Raw genomic sequence first — 7,376 nt, 5'->3', positions numbered from 1 at the left:
TGAAAATACATATGGTATTTGATTCGATATTCTTTGAAATTGCACAATTTGCTTTACATCCTTTTCATATTGTTTAGTTCTTGGATCTAGATGTAATAATGATGATGTATACCATGTAATTTCTTTTTCGATATGTTTTTTTTATCTCCATAACATTGGGAATATTTCCTCATTAAAATGACAATCAGCAAAACGTGATGTAAATACGTCGCCTGTGTGAGGTTCAAGATATCGAATTATTGATGGGATATCATAACCAACATAAATTCTGATCATTCTTTGAGGTCTCATTTTTGTTTGTTTTGGCAGTGCAATATGCACGTATACCATACATCCAAAAATTATCAAATGAGAAATGTCTGATTCTTTAACAAAGGCAAAATTCAATGGGGAGTATTTATGATATGCACTTGGTCTGATGCAAATTAATGCAGCAGCATATCAAATTACACGTCCCCATATAGAAACATGGAGTTTTGTTTTCATAATCATTGGTCTAGCAATCAGTTATAGACGTTTAATCAATGATTCATTTAATTCATTTTGTGTATGTACATGAGCAACATGATGCTCAACATTGATTCCCATTGACATATATTTGAAAGTCTGGGAAGTAAATTCACCAGCATTATCAAGTCTAATTTTTTTCATTGTATGATCGAGAAATTGATTCCGCAATTTTATTATTTGAGCAAGTAATCTGGCAAATTCCACATTCCAAGTTGATAATAAACATACATGTGACCATCTGCTGGAGGCATCTATCAATACCATAAAATATCTAAATGGTTCACATGGTAAATGAATTGGTCCACAAATATCACCCTAAATACGTTCAAGAAACATGTGTGATTCAGTTTGGATTTTAACTGATGATGGTCTTATAATAAGTTTTCCAAGAGAACATGATTTACATTGAAACTTATTATTTTGAAAGATCATTTGATCTTTCATCGGATGATCATGTGTATTTTCTATAATTTTTCGCATCATTGTTGAACCAGGATGTCCTAATCAATCATGTCAATTGATTAATATTGAAGAATTATCAAAATATCATGTTTGATTCAATTGGACTTATATGTGTATAATGCAATCGTGTAGGGAGTATTGGTAGTTTTTCAACTACATATTTCTTTCCTGATTTATATGTGATAAGACACATATTTCTCATTTCCTTCATTTATTGTCTGAGTATCATACCCATGGGAATATATGTCATTAAAACTCAATAAATTTATTTTCGATTGTGGTGAATACAAAGCAACTTTTATCATAAATTTTGTACCATTAGGTAACAAAAAATGTGCTTTACCACAACCTTTAATCAAGTCTACAGGACCTAATATTGTATTCACCATTGTTTTTGTTGGTTTTAGTTCCAAGAAATATCTTTTATCTCGGAGAATAGTGTGCGTTGTACCACTATCAGATATGCAAACTTCCATGGGATTAATTCCTTGTTTAGCTTTGTTAATGTTTGAACTTAAAAAAATTATGTAATCAAAAAAATTAATCACAATACATATGTAATTTATTGAAAAATATAACGTACATCAAAACATTAACATATGAGCACATGAAAAATAAAATATTTTACATTTATATCCCACCAATATATTGATCATTTTTCAGAGAAATCATTCAGAAAATATGTAACATCAAAATGAGTTGAATCACTCAAATAGTCTTTGTGTTCAGTGAAATTGATCTCTTTTTCTTTTTCCTTTATTGATTTTTTATAGAACTTACAAAGGTGCTCGGAGGCTTGCCATTTACGATAACAATGTCCTGGAGTTCCGCATCTAAAACAAGAACTTTCAAATCGTTTTGAGTGATTTTCATTAACACTAATGTTCTCATGATGTCTTTTTAGTTGGTGGTTCGTGACGCCATTTTGAGATGAGTTATAGAATTAACTATCTCGATTATTTTCAAAATCACGGCCGCAACCACGAACACGATCATTTCCACGTCCACGACCTCGATTTTCTCGACCAAAACCTTGTCTTTGAATTTGATTTCCAAGTTTAAATTCATTTTTACTTACAGCATTTACTTCTAAAAATGCTGTTGATCCAGTGAGTCGGGACTGATGATTTCTTATTAACAGCTTGTTCTTTTCCGCCACAAGAAGACATGCGGTAAGTTCAGAAAATCCCGTAAATCCACGCACTCTATATTGTTGTTGTAGAGTTATATTTGATGCGTGAAAATGTAAAAAAAATTTCAAGCATTTCCGATTCTATAACCTCATGTCCACAAAATTTAAATTGCGAGATTATTTGATACATCATCGAGTTGTAAATAGTGACTTTCTTAAAATCTTGTAATCTTAAATATATTCTATTCATCACGGGTGGTCGGAAGTATAACTTCCTTTATGATAGGATCGATTAACGTATCAAGAGTGTTTAGAAGGGGGGTTGAATAAACACTCTCAATTAAAATGAATCTTTTCGAATTTTGAATTCAGTTTGGTGACAAACTGATTCTCGGAATCTTGTTGGTCAATGACAATCAGTTAAACTAAGAGTAGTTGCGGAAAATAACTGACTGAAAGATAGAATACAAAACTGAAATAAAGTACGCAAGGATTGTTTCTGGATGTTCGGAGATTTCAATCACTCATACGTCACCCCTTCTATCTCAAGGATAAGATTTCCACTAAAAGACTTTGATCGAATACAAGACTTGTACTGACCCAGTTCAGTTTGGACTTAACACTGCCAAAACTGAAACTCTTAGCATACAACAGCTTTTATCAGTTCGTGACTGATCTTAGCACAACTGATATATTCTTGATTGAATTACAAAGTGCTAACAGGCTCAAAGTGTAGCTTTAGATGCTACTGATATATCTGATATACGTGGGCTGTGAATTGTGATTTTAGCAACGTAACAGCAAGCTTCAATAATGCGTTGATGGTTCTTCTTCTCAGCTGCTTTGTTCACTTATTTATATGCTTCCTTTCCAACGGTAACTTGAGATGAATTTGAATCTTTGTATCCATTGATTTTTTACTTGATTATTCCTTGAATATTGTTTCCTTCATTTATTGTGATGCGGCGTCTTAACTGCTTTCGCCGAAATGCGTTGTTCTAAGTTGTATTGATTTAAGTGCGGCGCTGCAATCTTCTATGTCTCTTTGTCGGTTGATCGTTCTTTCCCGAGACATGTTCAGTTGAAGGGTGCTTTAACATAAATCAGTTTCCAACTGATCAGTTAGTTGATTTCAGTTATTAAGTGCAGTTGTTGAATGTACTTGCGCGTATCAGTTGGTTGATCAGTTTGTCAAACTCCACAATCCAGAATTTGGTTTTCAACAATTTTCTCCTTTATGGTGTTTGACAAAACTCAGCAAATAATAATAACTGAATTCTTTTATAGATAAAATAAGAGATTGATCATCTGAATCATATATGTAGATAAAATAGGAGATTGATCAACTGAATCATGTACTTCATGAGTACAGAAATGGCTACTTCTGAAAAGAGGATTTCTTCTGCTGTTCTACCATTTCTTTGATTTCTTCCCCCTTTTTGTCAAACAGAGCCACCTTCTCAGATAGTCTTCGAACGTCAATGGAAAGAATTTTGACATCTGAGGAGATACTTGAGGCAGTAGATTGGAAAAGAGTCTGCATCAAATCTAGTTTATTTGAAACAGAAGATTCTAGTCGCTCAACTCTTTGACTGATGACATCCTGAGTTGTGTAGAGACTTTGAGCTAGACCTTTGTTATTCTTCAACTCAAGCACAGTTCGAGTAAGAGACTCCATGCTTGCTTGAATAGCTTTCAGTTTTGCTGAATCAAATTGAGTTGAAGAATCCAATTTGACAGTATGAGATAATTGTGTGGATTGAATTTTCTTTATTTCAATAATCATCTGCTGCATATTGTGCTGCATGTTCTGAATTTCTTCAAGGACTAAATCCATGTCGGAGGAAGGAGGAGGAGGGGCTTGTTCAGACGTCCCTGGTTCTTGTTCTCTGGAGGGTTGATCAAATATCAACAAAGTTCTTTCAGATACCTCTGGAACCTCTTGTGTAAGCTCAGGCACATCCTCCATTTGTACTTCTTGTTGGACTTGAAGGGAAGAAGGTAGAATAAGAGCAGTAGAAGGGCTATCTGGCTGAGTCAGTTGTGTTTCAGTCGATGGATCAGTGACTGATTGTTCTGGCTGTTGGTTAACTGAGTCTTTCTGCGGATAAGCAGGCAACTGAGTTTCCTCAGTGACATCATTGACTTCAGTCCGCTCATCATGTGATTGAATGAGCACATCAGTTCGAACCTCTTGTTCAGCAGATACAAGGAGAAGAGATGTAACGAGTGCTTGATCAGTTGAGATATCAACTGATTCTGTTGAAGCTGCAATGGTTGGGAGTTCTTTCACTACTAGCTAAATGATCTCATCAACATTTGCAAGTGTCAAGTCAGCTTCTGAATATATTTGATGATCAGCAGCAGTAGGTTGAGGCACATTCTGAACTGGCTCGTCAGTTGTAGCAGCTTGTTCAGGAGATGGTTCACGGTGCCAAGAAGGTGAATCAGCTTCTTCATCTTCTGAAGTGCCTTCATGAATAACAAGTTCCTGATCCATCTCCCAAAATTTTATTTGGGATTGCAGAGTTAATAGATCAGTTACTAGCTGAGTGATCACAACTCGATCATTGTATGCAGTTGGACTTGTGGGAATATAGTTGGCTTTCAATTTTTCGATCAGTTGGTCCAACTTTTTAGCTCGGACTTGATCAAAGAAGTAGTTTTTGCGCTCCAAGGCCTGAGTTATATTTGCAGCCTTGACCACTCTCAGAACAGTTGTCTCCAATTTGATAAATGTGTTCAGCTTGGACTTCTTCTTCAGCTGCTTGGCAAAAGTATGTGTTCTAAACTTCGTCCAAGCTTCAAAAATGTTCATTTTTGATGCAGCAAAGGCATTGACCTGTTCCTATATAAGGTCAATATGAGTTTGAATAGCATTTGAGGGCCTTGGTTCTTTGATCATCTTGCCCTTTCCTTTCTCATCAGTAAGAATATGTGGAATGTTTAGTCCAGAGTAAGTAGAGTCCACTATTTCCTTAATAACAATTCCCTTAGATCGAGCAGGAGCAAGAATTGAAGGTCGTTTGATTTGAGTCAAGGGAGCTGAAGCTTTTGCTGATTTTTTCTCCTTATCAGCAGGAATTGCTGTCAAGGAAACAGCCTGAATAGGCTGTTGAGTATCTGATGCCTTTGGTTTCTCAGGAACAGCTGTCAGCGAAGCCACTGGCTTTGTTTTCTGAGTCATTTGCTTCTTGGTGATCAGCTGAAAAGGTGTTTACTCAGAATCAGATCCACTGACAATCAGTTTCCTCTTGGTAGATTTCAGTTGGGCCTGAGACCTAGCCTTTTTAACTGATTTGGAATCTTCACGAATTGATCAGGAGACAGTTCCAGTTTGGTTTTTGGTGGCAATATGTTCTTGTCGTTGAAAATTTTGAATTTGGATGATCTCTCCGAATCATCATCCACCAATCCTTTAACTTTCATCAGGTAGCTTAACTGAACAGCGAATCTCTTGTACTGCTTGTTGGATTGAAACATGTTCTTCAAAGTGTTGAAGATGAGGTGCTTCCAGTTGAGTCATCGGTCGGCCATAATAACAGCAAGGGCCTGAAATTTTTCCAAGGTTAAAGCAGCAAAGGATCATGCCTTTGCCAATAGCCCTTTGGCTACAATATCAGCAAGTAACTGAACTTCATGTTTCAGTTATTTCTTTGGATCAAAGACCTTGATTTTCCGTCCATCAGCAGAAAGAAGAGTTTGCATAGCTTCAACATCTGATGCTTTGACTTCAGCAAGGTGTGTCAATCCATCAGATGGCAACAAAAATGTTTCTCCGAAAGAGTCTTCAGATAAGGTCAACAATTGACCATTAACAGTAGAGGTGATGATACCATCGGGATTGACAGAACCATTGGAGTAGAAATCAAGAAGTTCCTTCGGATAGATCTCCTGGGAAGATTGTCCCAAAAAAATTCCGAGACCAGCAGATTCAATCTTCAGAAAAACGTTCTTAACATCAGCTTCCTGAACTGATTAAACTGAGTCAAAATCAATGACCATAGCATTCAACATATGAGCTGGTATCTGGTTTGCCATTTGAACTGAATGATTTCCTGCGCAAGAGAATGCTTGAATTTGTTTTTGCTCTGAGAAATTTGGATAAGCGTAAAGAAGAAGAACTGAAAAGGGGCGGGTAAAGTATTTATGTTCGTGACTGTTCGAATTATAGGACACGTGTCAGTCCAAAAAAAAAATTTGAATAAAAATATGTGGACGTGTGCTATAAGCGTGTGTGCAAAAAGTGAGTGGTTTTAAAATAGGCCACGTTATGAAACTGCAGTCACATCAGTTGATTTGGAATATAATAAGTTTTTTATTTTGTTAACTTATGTGAGAAGATTTGTAAAACAACCAACTGAACGATCAGTTGTGAAACGGATCCGTTTCAATTGAGAATTTACAAACAAGGGTCTTCTCAGTTAACCTCTGAAAAACTAATATTCCCCCTTAATGGTTGGGCAAAATAATTAAAAATAACGATAAAAATAAATTTAAAACTTAAGGAATTTATTGTTTGCTGGAACGTGCACGGCCCTTCAGCTTCCATAACTCTCGGCTATAAATAGAAGTAACACAGTTAGTTTCAGTCATATTAGTGAAATATTTAAGATAAAAGAAATGGCTTGTGCGTGTAGCTCGAGTGCTTCGCCGTTTTCTCTGGAGGCCAGGAAGGCTGAGATAGAAGATGAAGTCTTCTATGAGAATCTTCAGTACTGAGAGAAGTTACAAGAAATTAAGTTCTTGTATAACACTGGAGAGGCTATCACTCCTGAATGAGTGGTAGAGCTGAGGAAGGTGCAGGAGCACTTGCACATAGCTGAGTGGATTGACGTCTTTAAGGATGGTCATAGTCATCAGCTGATGCTCCGGAAGGAATTGAAGATCCTGAGGCGCATAGCTTATTCACACATCTTTGCCAAGACGTCCACTCCACCTTTATCCACTTGGTTGAAGATGTGGACAATTGATGTAGAGGAAAAATATTATGCTGTAATGCGAGCTAATGTTTATGCTTGAATAAAATATTTATCTGAGTTAATTTTATCTTTTACTTTCCTGCAAATTGGCAGTTTCATTAGTTGTTGTAAATGAATTACTAACTGAACAAATGCACTGTTAAAGAACTAATATTAGTTGACTGTAAACTGAAATCAGTTAAGATTTAAAAACCAGACTGATATCAGTTGAAAAAATGAATCAACTGGTAATTAACAAACTGATATCAAATAAGCAACTGATAGATAAGAAGCCTGGGTAATTGAGAAAA

Source organism: Primulina huaijiensis, chromosome 6 (assembly GCF_012295235.1).
Source record: "Primulina huaijiensis isolate GDHJ02 chromosome 6, ASM1229523v2, whole genome shotgun sequence".
Lineage (NCBI taxonomy): Eukaryota > Viridiplantae > Streptophyta > Magnoliopsida > Lamiales > Gesneriaceae > Primulina > Primulina huaijiensis.
This window is presented reverse-complemented; position numbering follows the sequence as displayed.